The 27,959-nt window shown below is 34.8% G+C and overlaps 1 long non-coding RNA gene across 1 annotated transcript; it reads left to right on the top strand.

Moving 5' to 3' along the window:
* Positions 1-17,298: 17,298 nt before the first annotated feature.
* Positions 17,299-17,878, top strand: LOC116167611. The gene is made up of 2 exons (XR_004144581.1): positions 17,299-17,378; positions 17,435-17,878. It is a non-coding gene; the product is annotated as an uncharacterized LOC116167611 (long non-coding RNA).
* Positions 17,879-27,959: the final 10,081 nt, after the last annotated feature.

The following is a 27,959-nucleotide window of genomic DNA, read 5'->3' as shown; positions in this document are numbered from 1 at the left end:
CTGTACATGTACCTATCGGGGCCGTGTAATTAACAACTTTAGAGACGGGGCTACAAGATGTGGAGTCGGCGACATCTGAACGTCATCCCCGAGCCTGTTATACTAACCTGGAGATTTTTCAGTTTTTTCTACAGTTTTTCTTCGATTGTTTTCAAATAGGTGTCGTCGGAAAGATCTTGTCAACGCGCACAACTCCTGCGTGGCGGAATTTTGTTTTTTTTTCTTAGGGGCGAAATGAATCACCTTTTGCACGGCGCGTTTTGAGGAGTAGTCGACTTTGGGCGCCCAACAGTTTCTTAAATCTCGAATCGCGGTCTCTCTTTCTGGTGTCGCCAATAGAAGCTCGAGCTATGAGATGTACCCAAAAATTGAATATTATTTTGTGCCGGGGTTTTAGCGAAATCCACCAAAATGCGAATTGCGCGTGAACGGAACGTCGGAACTGTGTACCGACAAAGAGAATGTGGTAGCCCCCGATAAGATTTTACCGAAGGTGCAGTTAAAACATCAAACTCTAAGTGCGGGTGAACGGGACGTCAGAGGTGGGTACCGACAAAGGTATTATGGTAACCCCTGACAAGATCTTACTGATGGTGTAGTCATAACTTCAAATCCGCTTGCCTGGTCAACGGGACGTCGGAGGTGGACACCGACAACGGGAATATGGTTGCTCCTGACAAGAGCTTACTGATGGTGGAGTCAATACTTCAAACTCGAATTGCGGATGAAGGGGAAGTGGGAAGCGGGTAAGAACAACGGGAATATGGTAGCCCCCGACAAGATCTTACTAATGGTGGAGTCAAAACTTTAAACGCGAATTGCGGGTCCACGGGAAGTGGGAAGAGGGTACCGACAAAGTGAATGTGATAGCCTTCGACTAGATCTTATTGATGGTGGAGTCAATACTGGCTAATAAAACACTGATCTGCCACACAAAAATGCACTGAACTCCCTTCGATCTCACACGAGGATCATTTTTAATAACATGTAGTTCAGACTATAAAGCTCAACGCATAACGCAGAAGAAAATCGTGCTGCGGGCGGATTTATTCGAAGAATATTTTCTTTGTACTGTTCCAGAAATTACTAAACTTTACATCTTTGATGTATGAGAAGGAAGCATTCTTTATCTAGAAAGGGACATTATCCGCTTGGATACAGTATACAGTGAATTCCTTTTTTAAATAAAAGAAACCATCTCTTTCAATGTATGTTGTGAAAGATACAGGGTGCCCATTATGTATGGAATATAGGATATCTCGGTAAATATCGACTGTATACAAAATCTTTCTATATGAAAGTTTTATTTCCCATAATAAGGCAGCATTCCATTGTTTTTATTTCAGAAAGCATAAAAAACAATTGAATTTTTTTAAATAGCTATGCACATTTTCATTAGGGTCATTTCAATGACATAACACGTTAGCACCCGTGTAGAAGAAATTAATTTTTATTTCAAGTTTTTTGTGATAGGTTATCCAAAATTTGAACAAAATCCGTCGAGCCGTTTTCTCGGAAAACCAGGTGCCAACTTCTTGACAGAACAGCTTCCTAGCTCAAAAGCAACTTTTGTTTGTGTTTAATACTTATAATTATTATTACCAATAATTCAATCATTTATTGTCTAAAGTCAAGCAATGTTGCTGCCGGTTAGTATTTGAATTGGCAATGCGGTTTTTTTGCTTATGCACTTTATTTGCTTTTATTAGAGGGACCTACCATCCAAATTTCGTTCAAATTGCTCCATAAATAAAAAAGTTGAGTTTTGCGCATGCGCAACGCTATTTTTGCGCATACATTTTATTTGCTTTTATTAGAGAGACCTACCATCAAAATTTCGGTCAAATTGCTCCATAAATATGAAAGTTGAGTTTTGCGCATGCGCAACGCGATTTGTTTGCGCATACATTTTATTTACAGAAGCGTTTTGGAAAAATGAATTTGATATTGCGCACCTCTATCGTGCTACTCTAAACGCTGAATATTGGGAATTGTTTTTCTTTACATCCCTCATTTTAAAATAATCCGTAAATGGGTGTGTTCCAGTTCTTGAAGTATTTTTTCTTTTAGAGAATGCGGTAAGAGTTGCCCCCTGTGAATATGACACTAGTTTGGATTTAATACCGTGAATCAAAACTTTTTCCGTTTAATAAATTTGATCTTAAGTTTTGAAGGTGGTGTATCATAACTTCCACTATGATTAAGTGTTGAATTTGAAATTTGGCCAATTAATTCACTGGAAATTAAATATTTTTCCTCTTCGATGTGGTTCTCTTCTTCAGACATTGTAATAGGGGATAAAAAATATGCATTGATATTTTCCTCTGCTTTTTTATGACGGATTTGGTAATCAAATTTATTGAGCCACATAAAAATTTGGACGAAGTCATAGTTAGAAGTTTTGAATTTTCATTGAAAATGTGAGTCAATGGACGAGCCTCTAAATTCAAAATAAATGTTTGTCCATATACAGGTAATAATATAATTTCTTACAGCGAATACTATTGTTAAAGCTTCCTTGTTAGTTGAGCGTACCTATAATGGTTTATTTCTAATGCTATTAATGATCTTAATCTGATGAATGCAATAGGTTTTTAACATAATCTAATTTAAATATGAGAAACCACAATCATAGGGTTAGGGGGTGGAGTTGAATTTGAAGTCTATCTTTAGTACTTTGCATGTTAGAAGTCTTTAGAACTCTCCTATAGGCAATAATGTATGTCTTGATCCAGAATGTAACTCAAACTTATGAAATGTATTGGCAAGTTTGTCAAGGCTTCTTATTAAGTTTTTCTAAAGTTCCCGTCTAATTTTTATCATGTTTCCCTCAAGCCCATCTCGATCACTTCTTAACAAATAAAATCGTCACTCACGTTCTAAGCGAGATTGAGAGTATTTTCCCATGGGTTCGGTCTTTGAATATAATATTTTATATTCAAAGGTTCGGTTAAAAAAAGTGTCCTTTTAAAGTTACTGCATAAGATAATGCCCCTAATGGCACCGCCAAGACAGACAAAGTATTCTGGTAGGTACCTTCGTTAAAACATATCTTGCTGAATGTTGGTCAAAGTTAACTTGTTACTGAAAACTAAACAGACCTAACGTGAACTATGCACCTGCTAATGCACCAACAAAACGCGTAACTACATAATTAAATTTTGAATGGATTGTGCCAGCAAAATAAATTCCCTTGGTATGTTGTGCTTCCAGACGTTTGTACCAAGTTACGCCCGGGGTGGGAAAGTTCTGATAAACTACCCTCCTTTCCCGGTACACGAAACATCGCTGTATATTTCCAAAAATTTCTAATTTGGTAAAATACCCAATCCTTTACAACATACATTTTAACTTCATATTATTGGATGCAGCTGAAATTAAAAAAGAATACCTAAGAAGAATGCATGGGAGAGCGCTACGGAGGGTATCGCCACTTTTATTATCAGCTGGTCGCGGATTTATGGGATCTACAAAAAAAGGCAAATAGATAAAATGTTGAAAATTTTCTTCTCTTTATTTTCATAGACGACTATTTTTTATGTAGAAACGATAGTGATTGAGTTATTTTGCAATAAAACACAAAATGGTCCCATTTTTTTTTTGACAAACTTCCGGGTCGAACTTTTGGAAGAATTTTATATGGTATTGTTAATAATGATAAAACGAAGCAATTATCGAAAAAGAATCTTTCCTAGGAATTTTTTCGGCAAAAATGACGCCTGGACTTATTATACACATTAAAATATTTATATTATGTTTTATTATTGTATGGGAATTTTTCTTAAGAAGAGTACATATGCGTGTTTTATTATTAAATGCAAATCTGATTAAATTTCTTGGTGTTAACTTCTTAATAAAGCGTAGCGCAGCACGCGTCTCACTCTACCGCGTTACAGTATATGCGCCGAAACGAGATGACATGAAAATATTTAACTGCGTCTGCCTCAAAAATGCTACCAACGAACGCGTCTGCCAATTTGGTTTCGTTAACTAATGATGTTTCCGCATGTTTTAACACATATTTCAACTTGGTACTAATAACGAGATTGTGAGTCGATTTTTTCAAAATTCATTTTATAATAAGGCTTACGGGTGACCACTTACCAGCGGCAGACGAGCGGCTATTATTTTACTATCTTACGCACTATCCATTTCAATACTTAAACCGTTGGTACCTTATCATGCGGTTTTCTTATACGCGAGCTCTTGGACCCAAGGATGCTATATAATACAGCCAGGATTGCTCGATCACTGAATTTTTTCACCGCGTGTAGTGACGTCACTGGCGGACCCAGACCCACCGCATGCTTTGATTTTTCGATTTGTGCACCACTTTAAACTTTCGTTTGTATTTTAAATTCTGTAAGATTCCAAGAGCTCCTTTTCACGATGGGTTTTTGAAACGTTGCAGAGTGGAAATTTTCTTCGAAAAAAAGATACCGTTATGCGGAAATCCATTCCTCCCGATGAGAAATTAGCTTTATATCTCAGATGAGTAGGTAAGAACTGAAATTTATTACAAGTCTCTTCTGTATAATTTCTGTTATAATTTTGGAGTTTGCCACACCGTGCTAGAATGGTTTTTGCCACACAATATGAAGTGTTTATCCTAATACGGCTTCGCCTTCCTTCAAAGGTCGAACTACAACCCCCACATATCAATAATAACAATCTTAAACATAACAAACTTAGCTTTATATACAAAATATCAGTACACAAATATGTAGGTACGCTCTTTACTAAGGTAAATGATACACAGGCTCTCCTCAAACCAGACACCATTTTTTAAAAAAACGACGCCTCTTCTTGGTACGTGCGCTTTTCTTGCGTGAAGGCGCTTCTGAAAATCGCTTCGTACTACTTGTGGCGCTGCAAATCGCACCGTGTGAAGGAGTCACGCTACCAGCCGCTTCAAAAAACGCCTGGTAAGAAAGGGCTCTAATACGTCCAAATGGAAGTTAGAGGTAGGTATTTAAATTAGAAACACTTGTCATTCCTCGTCTACACTACAACTCTACAAATTCTCCTTCGGTTTTTCGCAAACTCAAAATGTTGTGAACCCATTTCATCTTGCGTTTTTGGTTTTTTTGCTCTTCATCATCCATGGAAATTGCAGCTAAATTAGTTTATTTAAACTTTGTCCATCTTAAAATAACGATTTCTCCACGTTCTTTTTTGACACTGGCTAAAATGAGCAAAGAATTCCACGACCCTTTTAATAATATTCCTAGGTTCTGAATGCGCACGTATTACAGGAGGTTCAATATTTATAACAACCTTTACGCGTATGTCACATAAGCGGTAAAAACAAGAGGACGAAATTTGAGTGGCTACCAGTGACGTCTGGACTGGATCCCCATTATTGCAGTTACGAGACAACCTGCAATATACTAACCTTGGGACCTACCAGCAAAATTTCGTTCAAATTGCTCTATAAAAAAGAATGTTGAGTTTTGCCATGCGCAACGCGATTTTTTGCGCATGTATTTTATTTACTGTTATTAGATGGACCTACCATCAAAATTTCTTTTAAATTTTTCCCGATTTCTTATTGTAATTATAACATGAAGGTATCGAAAAGAAGGAATTCTAAACAAACAAATTTTCAATTTAATGATCTCTGAAATAGAAATGGCAAAAGGGAGCAGAAAAATTAAAAACGATTCACGGTGCCCACAGCCCAAGCGGTCACCCATACACGTACTGGCCGCGCGAAACGTTGCTTATTTTCGGTGATAACACCACAACCAATCTTAGCCACGTGCTATGCAGCTGTCATGAATGTTAGTGTTCCAACGCAGACAATAACAGATATTTTACTTTTTTCAACTTTGACATTTTTTTTTCTGTTTTTTTGTAATAAAACCTGGCACAATTTTTGTAGGTTGTACATAGAAAGATAAGGTCTTTCGAATAACGTAATAAAAATGTTAGGTTGCAATTTGAAAAAAAAAAAGTTCGATGCCGTTGCGGCGCTCCAAAATTTTTTTTCAAAATCCGGCCCGTTATTTTTTTGTTCCGTATGCCTAATATACATATACAAAATTTGAATAAAATCCGTCGAGCCGTTTTCTCGGAAAATTGCCAACATACGTACGTACGTACGTACCTACATACAGACGGGAAAAAATTTTATTCTTTAAAAAAAACGTCAACATTTGATGAAATTTTGGCATGTCCAAGAAACGGCTATCGCAATAGCTACCTACCTAGCTAGAACTATAGAACAATTATAAAAACCGATACAACTTGTTCAGCTGGCATTATGCTAATATGGAGATATTGAAGACACCATTTTACGAGTTTACCATATCGCGCATACTTCGTTATTTCGTAATGTGATGTCCAACGCACTTTTAGAAACACGACTATAAAACCACTGTTATCATCACCTATATTGTTGCCGAAATACACTAAATGTCCAGACGATGAAGATTTATTTAAGTAAAAGGAAAATGTAGATCTACGGGCAATCGTAAAAAGATAATCTCACTTTTACGACTAATATATTATAGCGTTTTGATTTTTATATTCAACACAGATATCGAAATGCCCAATGGTGTCTTCATTTAAAGCCGATTTTAAGTTATACTAATTGAAAATCGCACTCCAGGCGGAGCACCTTTCTTTATCGTTGCATTCAAGGATTAATCTTCGCATGATGAAGATCATGCATACAATTCCAGACACGGTCATCCCGGCGATTCCTACCTCGGCGACGACAATCCCGACGTCGGTTTTTTGTCGCAATCAATCCTTCTTTTCCGTTTTATGTAGATACCTTTAAAGGGATCCAAGGTAAGAATTACACTACCAAAGTGAAATTATGGTTTTAGAAAATATTTAAGGAAGACAGTTCCATCTCTGTTTTCTTACATGTCAAAGTACGATGGGCGTAATAAAAATCACTTTTGGTACTTACTCAATTTGAGAAAACACTAATTCTTTACCTTTGATCTTAAAAAAATAAATATGTACATTACTGCGGTAAACCCATGGCGCAAGGACAATAGTGGCCAAGACATGTTATTGCCGGAATAACCGATGCAGGGATAACGTATAAGAAAAATTTTAAATTACACAGTAATGTATGAGGAAACAAGAGTTCATTTTTGTACAAACTATACTCTGTTTTTTAACTAGGAAGACGGATTTAAAAGTTCCCGCAAAAAATCTTAGTTTCTATTGGCTCGCGCTGCGCCCGTTTTACACCCAGGTAAAATTACTATTGACATGATTTAACTGTCAAATTTAATCGCGATTCTCATCCTTAACTGTTGTACTTATTTTTGAGTTTTTCTGTGTTCTGAGTCCATTTGCATAAATTTTAACAAAAAAAACAGTTCTTTTAAGAACAAAAGTTGATATTTCGCGTCCTAAGTGTACTGGCATTAGTGATGAATTCAACTCCAAGTACCTATCAGTAAAGCAAGCTTGTCTCCTTTGAAAAAACGTAGTCGCGTAAACTTGGGTCATTTTATCAGTCTCCGAGAAGCAGTTTATTATAAACACATAAACAAATGTTGTCTGATCCCCGGATATGAATTTTGCTACGCTTGTGTTGAAGATTGCATCTACCAGAGGTAACGTAAATAATGATGTAGCTGGTATATATTTGGTTATTAAAGTGTGACACATATTAGGAATATTATTATTGCACGATCTACAGTATACCGGATAATTAAAGAATATCGAAGTACTGGGATTGTTACCCCTTCGAAACGTTCCGGTGGTCATAACGCTGTTGCAAATGTGAGCTCTGACGATTGGCGGAATTGTGTGCAACACGTTACTAAGGAAGAAAATAGTATGTGTAGATTGGATGGCCTAATGGACACACTTATAGAACCATTAATTATTTCACTCGGATCGGAGGACAGTGACAGTTTTAGTGAACTTTCGGAAGAAGGTGACTAAATCGCTTATACATAAAGCAGTGAACTGTGCTGTTTAATAATATGACTATAATTCCATTCTTTTGAATTTGTTCAATAACTTAACATTTGTTGTAAACTGTAATGTGGATTGTCTAGTATTACAACTGATAAAAACATTTAAAATTATAATTCAAAATAATGTTTCAAAGACCAAAAAATGTATGCAGGATGATTACCTATTATCAATGTATTACTTATTTATTATAATTCGCTTTTAAAAGTATGATGTATGCATAATATAAAGGAGTTCCTACCAAATAATAACCCAAAAGCATAAATCATGAAATCTATCCAAATGTGAAAGAAAATCTCATCATGCAGCCCACAATACATGTCTGTATAAAATGAGTCTATTATTTTTGTTACTAGATTCTAGTGACATTTCCAGTGTAAATCAGGTTTTTAAATCCGTCTTCCTAGTTAAAAAACAGAGTATAACTATACAAATGGTTTAACGCAACCTGATTGCGTTGGCCAGAGGTTTTGATCGTCAACTTTTTGGTCAGTTTAAACATATATATTGCTTGCTCATCATTCAGAGATTGTTCTATGGGCACAGACAAATACTTTTCCAAATTTGTAACTTCTCAAAACCGTTTCCAATTTATTAGGAGAGTAAGAGGCTATTTACGTTCGCAGCCTATTCACTCGATTACAACCTCCAAAGCTAAAATTTTAAAAGTTCAACGAACATTTAAACAATAATAGTTGGATTAATTTACTTTTATTAATTTTATGCATGGGTAGGTACTAGATATGAATAGCCTAATTTAGACAACAATAAATCCCCACATTTACGTCAATATGGAAACACATCTAAATCTTCAAAAGTTGACTACGTCAAGACGTAGGAAAATTGAACCTACCATATGAAACGGAGAGCAATATTCAATATTCTTTTCTTCAGCGGGGCTTCGGCACACACCGCGCTAATACCTGAAACAACTTTATTGCAATTAAATTATTAGTACATGTTTTTGACCTCCAAGCAGTCTTGACCTCACACTTCAGATTACTTTTTGTTTGGACAAGTAAAAAATAAAATATTTAAATATCGATTACATAGAAGATTGAAGAATAATTGAGAGGGGCGATACAAGAAATAAACGATATAACTCAAGACTAATTTGAACGTGTGTTACAAAAAAAACGACGAAGTTTAGTGGTAATGTTTGAGCATTTTTTGTAAAATATAAGTTAATAAGAAATTATATTTTTGATTTTCTAAATGCAAGATGTTCAATTTCGTAGAATAACTTCGAGGATTCAGTAGCAACTTGCCTAGATTTAGGGCAGATAAATTAGGGTTGACATCCGTGCAGTGCATCTTTAGTAAGTTACACTTCGCAACTCGTCGAACTCTATTTTAATGAAAATCCTTTGTTTTTCTATTTTTTTGAGGAAAAGCATAATATAAGTAATGACCGAAAAGGAACAGAAAGGAAACATGACCTTCCTAACGAAAGAATAATGCACCTTTCTTACAAAAGAACGGAAAGAACTTTATAGCGAATGTTGTCCTTATTTATAGATTATGACCATCCCAAACATCAAGATAAGCGGTGGATCCTTATAACTACAAAAACATTACATAGCCACAGTGCACTGTATAGGTATCTTTATTTTTTTTATGTCTTACTAACCTATCATAGCACATTTTATATCTGTGATACGCGGGCATAAAGTACCACTTTATGCCCTAGGGCATTAAGTATCACCATAGTAACACATTTATACTTAATGACAAAACAAACAAATATTTGCAGGTCATTGAAAATTAGAAACGTCAATTATTAATTGTCAATACCTACTAAATCACAAGACTGGCCTTATTTCGTATAATTTCTGGAACTTCTTGCTCATTCACGATGAATTGAATTATTTAAAATTGCGTTTGACGTTTGGATGGTTTCAATCACATTAACAAATTCGAACTACGCATATTCGATCAAACATAATGAATTATTTTGTAAACGAATTTTGACGAAGGAAACTATTTGTAAAACATAAAATTGTGTATGTACCACGGGCACACTATTATGCCCTTAATACATAAATAACTTATTGGTGTAAAGAATCGTCTTACGTTTATGAATAATTTTCAGGACATAGCGTTCAATTCAATTGGGTTATATGCTGATAACGATTTACTTTTTTGCGCCCTTTATAATAAAACCTATGAACGTTTATTTACATTGTACGTGCAATAGAGGTTCGCGCGATGAATGAAAAATAAATAACATTTCAACGGTTCGCGTATGAATAAGTGAATTTGAAACTTTAGTACACTCAGCGACATCTGTATCACGGTAGCCAAACTGTTACCGTAGTATAGTGGAAGAGACATGTACTTCGACAAACACAGGCGCACCGAATAAGAAATCTATAAAGTAGTTTATTGTACGTGCAAAGATCACTGTAAGTTACAATTTATTAATATGACACCGAGGATTTTTTCTTCGGAATTATATCACACACTACTGACACTACCTGCAGCAGGAAGGAAAGTCATAGTCTAAAGGCGGCCCCACATTACATGGCCAGGGTCGCCGTTAGCCTCGACGGGCCCCGGGAATATTTTTTGACCGGGCCCCTATAATTGAAATTTTTGTTGTCCATCACCCTTAACTAGAAACTAGACATTTTCAATCTTGACTACCTAGATTTGAAACGAGAACATTTGAATAATTTTCATATAGACACAGTAATTTTCATAATTTATTATGAATTCTTAGAATTCAAATAAACAAATTACAATTTAACTTTGCGGATTTTCTTATTAGCAAAAGTGAATATCACTCGCTCAAAATTAATTTCTCTAGCAAGTTGAGCTTCAAGAGATAATGTACCGAGATTGATCTAACGATCTTGACCCATAGTCAATCTCAAACGGTTTTTTACCTAGCGAGCCTTCTGCCACTGTGCCGTAATTAGGAAATTTTGCTCAATGGTATGGTTTTTTAAATCTTCTGCTGTGCATTTTTTTAATATTCTACTCTCTCATATTCAGATTTCTGTTAAAAAGTACAATTAAAAATCAGGTTTCAAAATCTCTTTTGGCCTGGCCCCCAGAATATGACCGGGCCCCGGGGTAAATGCCCCGGCTGACCCCCCTTATCGGCGGTCCTGTACATGGCAAACTAGACAAACGTTAGGGATGCATCGAATTTGCCATATAATGTGTACGAGTCGCACATGGCCAACGTTGGCGTCTGTCAACGTTTGCCTAGAAGTCGGTAAACGCCAGGAAAATTTGTAGTAATGTCATTGAATTTTTATAATAGTTAAGTTTTCACATCCAGATTCACAATTTAAAACAAAACATATACTAGATATGATGCAAGGAATGCCCATTGCCCATTTTTTGGTCTAATTTAACGATACTATACGCTTTGAATATAAAATATACAGGGTGTTTTTTCCGACGCTTAGTACGGGGAGATACAAAGTCGCTGAATTAATTATTAATTATTAATTTTCCCTTTCTGAATTTCTTGTAGCTCTGCAAATAATAGTTACAGCCAAAAAAACCGAAAATCGTAATTTTCGAAAATGCGCTTTCGTTCATTTATTTTCAAAGATATGAACAAATAATTTTAACTTTAACCCTTAGTGATTTTTTCTCAGCTTTCCCGTTGCGATAAAATATTTTTTTTACGACTTGTGAGTTTCGAGTTTTTTATGGACGCCAGTTTGGAATTTTATGTGTATAATAGGAATACAAAAGGTGTGACTTTTCAGCCAGCTCACTCGAGCTGCATTATGTGAAACCCCTTACCTTACGGTTAGATATGGAGTGCACTGAAAGTTTTTAAACTAAACTTGCACGAATATTATTTACGTAACACTTATGAAACGTGCCCTGAAATAAGTACTAACATAATTCTCATAAATTGATTATAGTTATTTCATAGAAAGTGAATGAAGATTTTGTATGGATTATTCTGCGAAGGCACTTATTTATTCCATTCTAATTATGACAAAACATAACAAATTGTGTGTAAGGTCTTATCAATTCAATGTACACTTGCTTGAGTTACGATATGCGGCAACTTGAATTTCATGGTTATGTGCTTTGGTTACATGGATCGGAACTAATTCGATTGTAGAAAATTTGTACATAGCGAACATCAGACTTTTTTCTAACGTCAATTAAAAAAGTAGGTCTAAGTCTAAAGCATGTTCCTATAATAAATTATGTTAGCAAAATCTAAAAATCTTAGAAGTTTGTGGTATTTTTTTTAAAATATAGGTATATTGTATTTAAAGTATTGTAACAACGTATAGTAGCTGAAAAGTAAGTAACTATCACAGCAAAAGTTTCCTGTACAACCACACATAACTAAAACTTCTCAGTAATCTGTTAGTCTCATTATAATCAGAAAGAGTCTCGTACAATTTAACTAAACCATAAGAAACAAAACATTCGACAGTACAAACTGAAAATAGCTTTTGACACAGACGGAATGGGACGCTTATGAAAAATGCACGGAAAACAAATATGGCGTACTAGAGTAATTATTTTCGCTATAAACGTTTTTTATTGTAAATACTTTTTTTAATACGTACGTCAAACGAGACATTTCGCTGATCATATTCAAGCTGCGAAGTATTGTTTGTGTTTCGTTGCTAGGAGCAGAGAAGCGGAAAAGAGACAGAGAAAATTTACTTTTTTGCCTCTTTTCCGCTTCTCTGCTTCTTTTGATTTCTATGGCTGTATTGACTAGCCGTTAATATACAAGCAATTCCAGCATACTAATAAAAAAATTTAGTATTTACCACGGATGAGTGAGGTCCGCTGACACATCCAAATTTCCGTACTCGGCGTCTAAAGGCGCGTCGTACGTAAAACTACCGACTTGTGAGTGAAAATTCACTTCTCGTCCTTGGTAAACAATATATATTATTTCCTTAGTGAAATACATTTTACAAAAATAGTTATTAACATAAAAGTCCGGAAAATGACACATAACTGGCGAGGCGGGGCCGAGTACTTTAATTTTTTAATTTAAAGTATTTTAATCTCCGAGTCAAGTAATGTCATTTTACTGACGAGTTTTGTATTAAATTTTACCCGAAATCGTATTTTCTTATAAAATTTCAATTTTTATATAGAAGTCATTATAGACGTTTAGCAGTGTAACAGATGCTGCCGGTAAAGTGACGGCGCGGACGGTAAAGTGACAGATGAGGTCAGTAAAGTAACAATTGGCAGGAAATGTAGTCTGCTCTGCCTCTGTCATGGAAACTAAAATTTCCTGACAGAAAGTAGGCATGAAAATGTCATAAACTCATATTGATTTCGACTTTAATAACGTTTGAATCTACTTTTGTCTTATGTTAGTAATGCCTTAAACTGATTTATAATAAACCCTCTAAGTTAACATGGGGAGCAACGATCTGCAAAAAACCTTTTTCCCATGTTAATTCCCTATGTTCGGTTTTGAAATATTCACCCGGTATAATGGCAGATGATATGAAGTGTATTCATAATAGTGGTAGACGTAGTTGGAGAAAATTCAGCCGAGGTAAATTTCAGAATGTGAGATATAAGCGCAAGAGATGGATATTTCTTGAATAGGAAATATGCATGTATTTTTTTAAATTTTTTAATCGCTTTTTTACATCGTTCTAACACAGTAAAAAGTGTAAACACTGTTATAACAATTCAATTTAACTTGGAAAATAATATTTAAAACGTTGACTTTATTCGATGTGTATAAACGCCGCCACATTTTCAGCGGGCCTTGGATGACGTCACAAGCCACGACCGCAGTATTTCTTTACTTTTAGAGTTGATTTATTTAAACAGATTGTCAGTTGTAATAGCTATTCAGACCATGGTAAAACCATTTTATAGGTATTGTCTTGTACCAAAGTGCAAAAACACTATTAGATATATTCCCGATAAAGTGTATTTTGCAGTTCCAAAAGGATGACTCCCAGAGCGTTCTCAATTTTTTTACAGTTAGTGAACCCTAAAACAACCTTTTTCAACAATTGTGCCGTTGATTCTGGAAAGACCTACATTAAAAAAAATACGTCCAAATCCGAGGGCACGAGAAATCAGCTTTTGACTTCGGACTTGTTTTCGACACAACAAAAAATGATTTTGCAAATCGGGTCGCATCGAACGATTGTTTAAAGGGTGAGCTTTTTAATGCTTCTATTTTACCAAAATGTATGATTTTTATTAATCAGAACGCCAAGGGCCTATTATAGAGTAATCTTCCTTGTTATATTTCGGGAGATATTCAATTTGTTAGATAACTAAAAAAAATTCCACAGTCCATCAATTTGCAAGAATCATCGGGACAATTTTTGGAAAATGTTGTCTTAGGATTCCACCATCTGAAAAAAAAATATAGAACGCTCTGGGAGTCACCTAGTTTGAAAGACCAAGCATCGTTTTGTAAATTTGTTTATTTAATTATGCAATAACTATAAAATCTACGGTGATCGGGTTTGTCATTGTTTTGTTATAAAAAGTAAGTGACCAAATACGGATTTTCAAAAAGATCGGACGAATTTTACTTAGTAATAAGTAACCAATTGATAATCTTCTTCTTCTGTACAATGATACATTACTGGCGAGGAAATGTTAGAGTGCGAGGCCTCTTTGGGGCCGAGTACTTTAATTTCCGAGTCAAGTATTGCCATTTTACTGACGAGTTTTGTATTAAATTTTACTCGAAGTCGTATAAAATTCAATTTTTATATAGAACATTTGATTAATGTCAATCTGTCAGTGATGACAGGAGTCATTACAGGCGGCAGGAAACATAGTGTGGTCTGCCTCTGTCATGGGAACTAAAATTTCCGGACATAAAGTAGGCATTAAAATGAACGTTTCATGACAATTTTGGGTAAACGAATGAAAAGATAAATTTTGCAGTTTCCAAGAAGGATCTTTACATCGTTGGTTGATATGATATTTATTTTTGGAGAACGTTATCGGAATTGTTTGTCAGAAGTGTCTATGCTGAGAGATGTCCCGGCAGAACACATATCATCCACGTGCGTTTCACAAAATGTGGGATATATTTACAAATATTAGGAGTGCAGTCTGGAAACCCACCGGACGGAACATTTTGATTCGCAACGTAGGTATCGCAACGTTGCGAGCGACGCGCTTCCTTCAGAATCAAATGGCACTCGTGCACCGGTTGCAACACGGGCTTAAAGCGATGCGAAAAAAGGGAAATAAATAAATAAATTCAGTACGGGGGGACATATAATTTTGTTAATTTTCTTCCTTTTTTCGTGAACTGAAATTAACAAATGGTTAAATTTTGGCGAAAAAAATCGGAAGCGAACCAATCATGCGCTGACTGGGTGAACCCAACACATAAGGCCTTCTCCATCCACGTATAGAAGAATGACGTCGTCCATGTTAAATTAATAGCGCTTTTGACTGCGTTTCACATTCAATTTTAATTAGTGAATTAAAATATCACTACAATTTTGATAAACTTAGCTGTAATCTAATAGCATCATACCTATCGAACAGATTTCAATGTACTAAGGTAAATGGTGCAATGTCAAACTTTCGAAAAATTAGTATAGGAGTGCCACGAGGTTCTATTAATAATAATAACGGCATTTAAAAAACACGTCCGTCTTTCTTAAAGAATCACAATGCACTGTCTTGACACTTGTTGTGCCACAAAATGTTGCTGGAAAAAAAATCATGTAAATAATATTAGATCGGAAATAATATTCGGCATGTGGGATGTCGTTGGCTGCTGATTATTACTTCACAAGTCTTTATTTAGTTGGTCCATTGGTTTTTTGCTCAGTTGCCCGACGACGGTCCGGTTCGCCACCCCTGGTATGGTTGGCGACATAAACAAGGAACATGGCCAAACGGTCTGACTATATCAATCATGAAAACCAAGCAAGATTAGCTAACATGGACCAGTAGCCAAATAAAATTTTGGAACGACTTGTTTAAGAAGGCGTTAAACGCGAGCGGTCTCAAGCAGAAGGAATGGTGCGTGGTCCAATGTCTCTTTCAATTAAAATAGAGCTCACCAGTTATATAAATGGGAATGGTTTGTTCCTTTTCGATGAACTGCTTTTGGGTAGCTATCTCGTTTTCGTCAATCTATTAATGTCGTTATTCGAAGTAACGCTTTACAGTCTACATCGTGGGAACAAGTCCCAGAAAACCAACAAACCAGGTAATACATTGGGAACTGAAGGACATTTCTGTGTGAAAATGTATCTCGACGTCACATTTTTGGTCATAATCGCGTACAATTTCGTAAAGAGAAGAAAATGCAGGCGTTTTTTATTGGGGAAAAATGGTCACCATAGGAGATCGTGATGGGCTCCCTAAAACAATTGCCAATAACGTACCTACCCTTGTCACATCAGTACAGGTGGCAGTTTTGACGCTATCTAGTTAAAATTTGTTAGGCCTTTTCTACAACTGTATCGTATCGGGCATCGCTCCATCGAAACTCTCAGTTACTTTACCATATGTATGTGGGTAGTTGAAGAACATTTTTTTGCCACTTTATTCATAATAACTAAATTACTTGTGGACTTGTCGAATGTCGACACAGACGTATCGCGTGTTCCTTTTATAACAGCAAAATCTTAGCGTCATATCTTTCAAACTGCATTAGGTACATGATCTCAGTTCCGTTAACGAAGATATATCACTAGCTGCTGTCACCTTAAAATATTTCAATGGCTAATATTTCAAAATCAGCCGCTCCCTTAGCTTTAGGTAGGGTATGCGGAATTCCTTATTATTCATGGGCACACAAAGCAATAAACTGTAGGTAACCGGCGAATTTGTGGATTTTATTTAAAATTATTGATTACGTGCATCGCATTACCCACAGATGCAGACTATTTCCAGTTCCTCAATAAACCGGTCATACATCAATGCACTTAATTGAAAATAGATTGATGCACTCATCTGGTAACAACAATATTGCTTAAGTAGGGGGAAACCTTCCGTTTCGTAGATTATAAAATAAGTAGAAAGTTCTCGTACAACGTTTAATGCAATCGGGACTTGTGTCAGTTAACGGGCAGTGTACATAGCATTAACCATGAGGTTGTCGTTAGTTTTGGCTCTTACGACCGTTATATCGTTCAGCTATGGATATCCTCAAAACACATATCGAAGTAAGTACATACTCCATTAACCCTTCGTTTTGGTTACCTGATTCTTACCCAAGTAGTGTATATTGTATCCAATTATAATCGATAAAGGATAGTGTTAACTGGTAATCTTTGATTGGAACTTATATTATGCTAAATAGTTGTAACCAAGATGAATATCCTTGAACTAATTACATGTGCATTGTTGTAACGTACATGAGTTGTCAATGAAACTGGTACATTCAAGCTTCCGTGCGTAATTCGCATACTTACTTGTAAATGAGTATTTTGAATAAGTATTTAGGCTTCTTTTTGCTTTTGGTAATACAACTACTTATCGCTGCGATCTGTACATGCTTTTGATGTAAAATTTGTAGGTAGGTCTGAAACGACTCGTGATCTTCGCTCACTGTAATGGGATTGCCGTACATTGTAATTGTTCAATTATTTTTAATGGGCGTAAAAGTCAAATTGGCCAACATCTATGAAACATTCTTAAGGAAAGGTTACACGATGGGTTATATGGAGCAAAATTTTGAAATCTTCATTATCAGAAACGGCTCGCCCATGCATAGTAAATTAGTAGATCATCGTACCTTGCTGGAACCGCATTAGATCTGTTGTTTTGTACAATTCCTCGCTGAATGTGGGCCCGCATTTACAAATATAAACCTTGAATAGCTTCCAAATATTCTCGCACCTAATTTTAATTTTGCCTACATTCATACAAACCTACGAATTATGGTAAAATTGTGCCTTAATAGCTTGGACAAGGTTGGTTTTTATTTTAAACAATACGTAAATAAAGAGTACCTATTTAAGTGTTTATTTTTTAATAAGAAATAATTTTTTCCAATGTTCTAGAAAGCGTTGCGGGTTTTATTACGTAATACAATAAAACGTAACCGTACTTCATGCCTTCTGATGCCAACAAGATAAGTTATACCTTGCGGTTTCGACTCAAAAAGACCATAACTTCTTATTTTCTAATCCCTCGTCACTGTATTTTATGGAACTTAATATGCCAGCGATCCAATGTAATTAAATTTACCCTCTCAGCACAAGCATTTATTGATGTTGACCGTTCAAGTTCAATACTAGAGTGGATGCAGAACCATCCTTCAATTTGTCATGGTGCATTTTTATCGCATTATAGCTTTAACCATCCATAATGTAGTTACTCGTGTGGTTATCTGAAGCAAAGGTAGATTAATGAATAGATTACGCAAGGGATTGTGGGACTTAAAAAAATAAAAGAACCACTTACGCGTTAATGACTGTGACATTGCAATTGTACCACAATGATTTCTAATTTCTTGTGACAGTACGATTGAATACAACTTTGCGTTATTATCTACTAAATCTGCTACACAGAAATTATGGTAATTACCGACGCTTACGCTAATTAAGCGAATGTTTGTCCAGTGTAAGTTCATTATTCTTAAGTGAAAGCGGTAGAACTGGTAATGTTAGCGTATGAGCATCAATAAATTATACAATGGTTTTATATTACAGTTCATTTATTGCATTGGGTAAATTAATTGTTTATTAAGTTACCGTTGATCATTTACAAGTCTTTTGTACTGATGAAAGCATTACACGTGAGTATTTTTATTATAATAAATGAGGACACATCCTGAATTTCTCAACTATTTTTTTTTGTACATATGATTATGTAACCGATTAATGCCTTTACAATAAACTTCCGGAAGATGAAAAACTGTTGTATAAGGTGTCCCTAAAAGTGAGATTTGCAAATATCTTCTCATTGTGAGAAAATTACTGCATTGTGATATAATTTTACCTCTACTTACAATGGGGGAGCTGTGAATAATCTTCTTTACATCCTTTTGCTGAACGGCTTATATAGAGAAAACATTATAACGTTGTTGTATGGTTCGAATAAACATCGGAATTTAGGATAAGGGGGTGCTGCTTAGTACGGGTTTGGTATCTGTAAATTACCAAAAATGACTCGTATATGGCAAAGTAAATGCCATCGCTAGAATTAAGTACTTTGAACGGATTTTAGGATTGTAAAATGTGCGCGAAACTGCATTTTAATGTACGAACCACAAACAAATAATATTATATCAAGCAATTTCTTATAAGTTGTTTATTTTCTTTTTACAAAAAATGATTCTCTTTAACACTAACAGATAGAGAACGACCATGTCTCTTGAATTTATGTTCATACACTTAGAAATACCGCCTTATAGCACTTCACAAAAGCAGCACGTTTATTGTATAAATTCTCAAAACCAATTTTTTGGAACAAACATTGTTGATACTTTATTGGCCTGAATTGATCACAATAAAATTCATAATTCTAAACTAGAATGGAGAGATAAGAAGAAGCATACTTTTCTAATTTGAAGAGCAATTTTTTTCTAAGAATTTTTAGATTGACGGAGTTAAACGGCTGTGTTCTCCTTCGCTTGCTTTGTCCTGAACGGATCTCTTCATCCTTGGATATGTAATTAATAATTTTTTTCTATGATGGATATTCTTGATGCGTTTTTGATTGCCTGAGGACTATCGTAAAGTTCACGCCCAGGGCCAAAAGTACCCAGTAAAATTTCGACTTATAAGAATTTTGTGAACCGTGTACTTGCTGGTGATCAAACCCGATTTTTTTTAGTAAAACGTACCTAAGTTCTGTTGATGAAACCGACTGAAAAATTCTTAAAACCTTGCATGCGATCTTCCAGTGTCTTGTAAATCTCTTCGCCCACGTCAATATTTGGTCATCAATGGATATTTTGAACCTTATAGGTTCTAGAGCCTACGGTTCCAATTAACCGAGGCTAAAGCGTCTGAGATGTTAAGATTTCCAAAGCTGTTCAAAATCCTGCAGTGTTAAGTGACTTGACACAACATTTGGTTTTGGAAGTTCATGTCCAGTCCAGTTTATGTGTTATTTATTTTTGCAATGAAATATATAAAATTTCTGGGGTTATTTACCTTTTCAACACCACCCTTCGCCTATTTCATTTTTTGTGCGAGTTTTTCCGTGGTTTCTACGGTACATGGAAATGAAACACTGTTACAGTGACTTTCTTTCGAGTCCACATACATTCTGCGTCCTCATCGTCAACATCTATATGCGAATCGTCAACCAACACTGGCTCACATCCAGAATCTGATGAATCATTGCTACTGTAATTCTTTTCTTTTGTATTTCTTTTGACTATTTTCTTCGTTTTAATGTCTTTTACAGTCTTCATTTTATTGTATCCTGCATTTTAGTAATTGATTCCTCGTGACTAGCTAGTGATACTAAGTAACATTTTAACTTTAACCCAGGTCCAAAAATAAGAAGTTGCAAATGCTTTTTGCACTAAAAAGCTGAAACACACAAATCAATATAACTCCTCACAACGCGACGTTTTATAACTATTCTGCTGCCGTCTTACCGAAGTACCGAAATATGAGATATAACTAACCTTCGATAAGGAGATGTTTTCGATATTTCATACTGTCTAATGTCTGAAATGGCTTGTTATTTGAAATTAGGACACTATCCGAAAATATACTACTTTCCTGTACTTGCTTACTTGAATTGTTGAAAGCTAGTCACTAGATCCAAATTGATCCACATTGTCCGAATTCTATTCATTACAAGGCACCTAATTTGAAATTAGAGTTCTTGAAAGTTGTAATAATTGAATCTGATGTTATTGGTACGGATATATTCATAATTGTTTTCTGATTCTGGATCATCTGCTGCATTTTATTTTTCTTCTTGTTGACAGTTCTTTGTAATGTAGTCAAAGAGAAACCATTATTAACCACAATTTGTTTAATTTATATTATACAATATAACTTTAGTGCTTTGATAATGGCCATCAAAATTATATGGCCGCAACACATGTGTATGTAAGCCAGAAACGAGTGGAGTAAATAAATTTGGGAAAGACCAATACATTACATTCTTATTACTTTTTAAGTGATTCCACATCACATCCAGGCTGATGAAATAAATGTATAAGTTAAATTTGTTCTCCCTTCTATACAAATTTGATGTTTTAGAACCTTTTTGCTTATAATTTTCAGGAAAGGAGTGCAAATTTTAGATCATTAATCAACTCAATACGAGGCGCATTCAAGCCGATTTTTATTGTCCCATTATTCACCCGAAATCAATGAAACTTGTCCCACGTCTAGACGTAATCGTCTTTAGGAAAATCACTGAAGATGGCGTTCTATATGTGTGATCTCATTCATAGTTCATTTGTTCCTTCTCTTATGCCCACATTCTATATTGATTTGCTTTTCAGAACATTTTTAAATATACCAACCGATGTCATCGTATGATGTTGTGTAAACCACCTGATACACCCAAATATCGACTGGGCATCTCGAATTTTAACGGTTACATATATTTTAACCAAAATCAACCGAAACTAAATGTCTATGATGACTCCTGTCATCACTGACAGATTGTCATTAATCAAAAGTTCTACCTGACTCGGGGTCCAAAGGGGCCTCGTACTTCAATATTTCCTCGCCAGTAATGTGTCATTTTCATTTTCTTGACTTTTATTTAAATAACTATTTTTAAAGTTACCGTACTTCCCTTATCGCAATAAATTCCTCGAAATGTGAACGGATCGCATTTTTAGGTAAAGCAGGGTAAGATTCAGTGTTAAACTGATTGACACATTGAATGTCAATTCAATGAAAAGATGATCTTTTCCGTAAGGTTTAGGTGTTTCAACAAATTTAAGTAAGGGACTTCCCACACAAAACTTTTTCTATCATTCGTTAAAATCTTCAGAATATGTAGTTATGTATAGTTCGTTTCAGTTGTTTAGGTCGACAAACTTTAAAAAGGTTTTATATTTTGTGTTTACAAAAACAGTGTTTTCCGTCGTATCATCTGATTTCAATTCGTTTGCATGATGATGGAATAAGCAACAGAAATCTTATCTGGTCAGATGTTATATAACAATGTACATAGTACCTACAATAATACAATTCTTACAATATTTGTTAAATAAAAACTTCGAATTACCTATGACGATGTGCCAGAACATATTATGTTTTAAATTCTTACACTATGCTATAACTTAACACCGATACTGACCAAGTCTATTGTTTCAAAGTTTTATTTTAAATTCCTTCAAACCATGTCAGTTCGGATTACACAGCATTAAATCAATTAGGTACTCAGTGAATATTAATTAAAGTTTTTATTTTGAATATTGACAGGAATTAATGGAAGACTGCGCGTTCCCTTTCATTAATAATAATATTTAATGTGAAATTACACAATCTATCATATTTTAACGGTTCTTTTCGTTGGCACAACTTAGGAATACAACTTAATGCGTAATTAATCTTAATTCAATTAAATGCTATCTTAAATTGAAACCCAAAAGACTTTGTTCGTTTGTCTCCAGAATTTTAGGTATTTGGAAACTTTAGACCAATTCAAACGTGTAATTTTTTTTAAATTCTGATGCTACTAACAGTTATGAGCATAGCATATGTAAATCATATGGTTCAGAAGTAATCATAATTGCAATTAAGTAGCTAAAGGACAGTAGAAACCACTCATACCTGAAAAATAGGACTATTACATGCATTGGCAGCAGACTCTCGTGCATGAATCCACGTGCACGGTTTAGGGCAGCGTCAAAACATTTTTTAACCTCGATTACTGCTAGTACTGGATAATCCATGTTTTGAGTGTTTTTACTCCCAAATCATGGAGTTGGACACCAGGGAATTTTGTTAAAATAAATTAACCAAAGGTATCACTTCCATCATTTTACTTAGATGTTTCCATTAATACACAACTCACCAATTTGCCGTATCTTCCACTTTGATTTACTAAACATACAGTAGCGACATGAGATAAGTAGTAGCATTCAAATTAAAATAAACATACCAGTATGTAAATAAATACATTTGAATTGATTAAGACACAGAAAGAGTTGCTCAGATCATAACCATAGTAAAATAATTATGATTAACACATCGAAGTAAACTGTGTGATAGATATCTAATTATGTACACGTGAATGAATAAATTTGAATTCCTTACATATTATCGATTTACTGGTTTATACAATAATTCCAACGATGATAGACATTACATGTTATACCGATAACTAAAAGTGAGTTACTTTTTTACACAATATTAATAAAATGAAATAATTATATCGTTGGGTTTATTATAGAAATTGCAAAATTTTGCGCATTATCACTAGTCGGCTGTAGCATAAGATTGCAAACCAATTCGCTATAATTTTTTAAATTGCTTAGAAATTGCCATCTATATAAGCATAGCACCATTATGAATTTAGCACTTATCAAAATTTAAATTTTTCGGTTTCATGTGTGTCAAAACGTAGGTACCTCATAAAATTTAGCAATCAAACACAAATAATCGAAAACAAGGAGTATAATTGTGTTGTGATAGCTCCGTGGGAAAAGAAGCAATCTATTAAATACTAGTCAATTCAATACTTTTTATCATGTAAAAGTAGACATAGGAAATTCCTATAGGAAATCCATATGTCTACTTCTACATGAATATTACTGTAGTATATCTGACTACTGACGTCAAACAGTCTAGTCTCGCGCACAGGTACGTTTTCTGACTTCGCCCCGAACCATAATTTTAAAGTGCTTACAGTTGATGTAAATATTATTTTGCACCCAAATTTGTTTTTATCGTTTTTTAATAACAAAATCTCTCGATTTCCATTAAAATAAAAAATATCGAACCTGTTGAGAGGCTGAGAATGAACCAAAGAATGGTTTTTGGCTTCTTGCCGGCATTATGGCTCAATGGTAGAGCGTTGAGTTATAAATCCGGAGGTCGGGTGTTCGAACCTGGTTTGAGGTGAACTTTTCATCTGTGGCAGAGATGGGAATTTCCTTAGATCAGTTTCGAGCATTCTCCCGGCTACTCCGAATAAGGTTTTCCTGCAGTTTTCCTAATTCGTAAGGTAAATACCGGAGTAGCATAGAACAACTTAAGACCTTCTGCAGAGGCACCTCTAAAAAGCATTATGCGGCGCAAGCCTGTTGAGGGCCCAGAACAAAAGAGGGATAATAAATAAATAAATAAAATAAATAAACTTGTTTTAACTAATTTATTCCAAAACAAGTGCAGTAACATAACTGACGTGGCATAACCACACCATATATATTAGTGAAGAAATGTCAAAAGCCACACCTTTTGTGACAAGGTCAGTTCAGTTCTAATGTTCTATTATTACGCAGTTCCACATCATTGTTGCATATGTAATATTTTGTATTGGGGGCATTCAAAATCCTTTACTGATGTCTTTAGTATCCAGACACGCGTAGTTAGAACGAATTTTAGTTTAGGTTGCCGAAGTAATTGTAAAAATCCTTTCACCATGCTTCCTTCAATATAGATCCTAGAAGAAATTGTGTCAAACATAATTTGCATTTGTACAGGGCGAATAATGTAAGGGCTACAAACGGACAGTTTTATGTATGTGCCTTCAAAATCGCACATACAAAAACGTGCACTATTACTGCATTCCGACACAATTTTGCAGTATTTTGAACGATGTTAAAGAAATTATTTGATTTGGCCATTGTATATGTATACATTCCTGCATTGGCACAAAAAAGAAATAGCAAATTTAAATTAATATAACAAAAGAACAATGCAGCTTACCCGATCATCTACGACGTTACTGACGTACGACGTACAATTTGCATCCACACGTTCAATCTTTTTGGACGCACACACATAATTTCGGTTGTCTACACAGTCCAATAGTTTTTCTTATTTTCTATATAATAGGATTTTGCAACGTTAAAGGCACTCCGCTGCGCGTCGTACCCTTAAACTCGTTGCGCGTGCTTTAAAGACTTGTTTCTTAATATACTATTACACTTGTAGCTTTTTCATAACACAACTCATCTGAATATACCGAATTCATTAGGACTTGTAGTTATAGTTACAGGCACAGGCAGATTACTTGTAACTTGTAGACTTGTTACAATTTTATAATTTGTGTTACAAGCCCCTACTTAGTCATTTTTTTGCTGGAGAAAAAGCAGCTCCCGCTACATTCATGGTCATATCCAGTCCCACGAAAGAGTTTTAATGTAACGTAAATCTTCAGAAAGACTATTTTGTTTGTATAAATGAAATTAACAGTAAATGAGGAAAGGTAAACGCAATGACAGGTTTGACGTTAATGATGTCAATTCAGATACGGCAACTGCAATTGGAAGCAAATGTTTGTGTGTGTATAGGTTTCGAAAATTCGGCCAATTAAAAATGTTCATTTAAATTTAGGAGCTTAACTACATCTGTTGGGTAAAATTTGATGCATAGCCATGGTAAAAAAGCAAATCTAACGCCAGTTTCAAAATTTGGTTTCGCGCATGCTATAGCCATAATAAGGAGCTCGTTTGCTATATTTGTTTACACATTTATAATTCAGAAAGTCGACCCAATGAATAAGACTTATTTTCGTTTTACATATTATGGCGTTGTACTGTTATCATTTCCAATGTCGCCGATAGTTATATGAATTGGAAATCTGTAGGTACATTTTTGTATTAGCTATTTGAGTATTTATTCTTATTTTTTAATGTCATAATAAATCTTGTTCATTATATTATGTAATCGTGTGTTTCTTTTCAACGCCTTCCGATAGTTGCAGAATTGCGAGATCTAAGAATTTTTTGAGTAAATGAATTATAATTATAACTTAATTATTACTTGTTATAATTATCCACGTGCCATCGCGTGTAGATACTGCTAGATAGTATAGAACCTTTAATAGGCAATATCAACAGCTCTATAAATCACCTGGCCCTAAACTCCACTGGCTCCACAACGATTTGGGTGTAAGTACTTTATTGTACCAGTTGTACCATGTCGATAATTAGATAACTATTGTATTCCAAAATTTTGTTCACAACTATAATAATTGTTACCAAGGTGCGTTATACATTATTAAAATTGTAGGCCCAAACTGGACAGTTATATCTGACATAATAATAATATTATGTACGTTGTCAAATCTAATTGCCGCTTATGATCAATCACAGGCATTGAGGTATTCCTAAACCGGATATTACAATTTGTAACGTAATAAGTGAGAGTTTAACAACATTCTAAATCCTAAAATTGTGGCTACGTGTCCATGCAATTTCCTTTTTTATTTTACACCAAAATGAAAACCGCAGATACTTATGTATATAGGTACAAGAAATACGGTGATTACTGAAGAAGGACAATGGCTTTTCTATAATTAGCGTAGGCGACCTTGTACTCATATAATAACGGAGCACTTTCGTTGAAGCAGGAATCAAATTTATATGCTTTCAAGTACCTACCTATTCGGTGAGAGTAACAGTAACTTTAGGAAGAAAGTAAAAGTGCTCCGCACGTAAACGTCTTTATTACGATCTTTTTTCTTACTCAGTGCATGTTTTTGCGGACCTTTTTATGGGAGTCTCAGAAACCTTGGCAACTTTTTGATTTTTGGAATAAAAAACATCGTAACGTGCTAGCAAAGGTCATATGAAGTCTTGTACTTGTGGAATGTTTTGAAGAAGAAAGTCAATTTGTGTAAGGTCAATTTTATGGCATAGTCGCATATAGTGGAAAATGTCGAGGTTGTTTTCGCTTTGTTCTAGATCGCATCCTTTCATTTACATTTATAACTTACCTGAACAATGAATTGGGCTTAGTCCATGGTGTATAATAAAGTCTGTATTATACACTATGGCTTTGGCTTAGTCTAAGCCGGGATCATATTTTTCAGTGAAGATGGACCCTGAAAATTGAATGCCACACTATATGAGTGGGGACGGAAGTAAGGGACTCATGAAGAAATGGTCCACAATGATCATGCAGTTTTATTCTGATTATATTGATTTTGTCAATAATGATTCCTAAATTTAGCAAATTTTTAATTGTCCTACCTACAACTTTGTAGGTAATAATGTACTATGATACAGAAAATATTATTAGCTTACAAGATATAAGCGAAAAGCTGAAAAAAGTTTGAGAATTTTGTGGTTTTTGGCCCCCCTCCAAGTTAGTACACGATCCTCGGGGCCGAAAACTTAGCATAGAGACCCTGTTGTACCACCAAACAACATGCAAAAGTTCCATTAACTTTGAAATACTTGCCAGATAAAATGTGATATCGACTGGATTATTCCGCAAAGTAGAATGCATACTCGAAACTTATCACTTCCTCCTATTGTGTATATTAGTCTTGGTAAGTTTGTGTACTTACCAAGATTAATCACCAGAACACAATTACCTATTGTATGTAATATGTATACAGGCTGATTCAAATTCGATGGCCACCATGGGGAACTCGGGAACTGTAAGAGATCGGTAGGCAGTTTTTGCGTATTTTGATGCTTAACAAAATGCAGTTTTGAAACCGAAAAATTCAGACTACTTTTGCAAAATCGTTTTTATCTTTTACTGAAGTTAATATATCTTCTTTTTTGCCTAGAAAACTTTGCCTTGGGTACGTACGTAGCTTCTTGCGTTTTTACGAATTAATATAGCCGCTATTTCTTATTAAAAGATAGTGATGTTTACATTTTTGAAATCAGAAAAAAATCCTCTATCAAATTACAAACAAAGTAAAAATTACTTCCATAAGAAAAAACAAAGCTGAGGATGGTTTACTGGAGACGAAAGGGCAAACTTAAAATTTAAAAGTAACATCTTGTAGAGGGAAAAAAGTGGCCATAATGTGTCATGTATTTCGAAATATCTTTTACAATAACTGCGATAAAAAATCAAAACGATTTTGCAAAATTTCGTTTTCTCGGATTCAAAATTGAATTTTGTTAAGCATCAAAATACGCAACTTTGCCAAATGTAAACTACCTACCTATCACTTACATTTCCGAAGATGCCATGGTG

This window comes from Photinus pyralis, unplaced genomic scaffold, assembly GCF_008802855.1.
Source record: "Photinus pyralis isolate 1611_PpyrPB1 unplaced genomic scaffold, Ppyr1.3 Ppyr1.4_LG4, whole genome shotgun sequence".
NCBI lineage: Eukaryota > Metazoa > Arthropoda > Insecta > Coleoptera > Lampyridae > Photinus > Photinus pyralis.
This window is presented reverse-complemented; position numbering and strand designations above follow the sequence as displayed.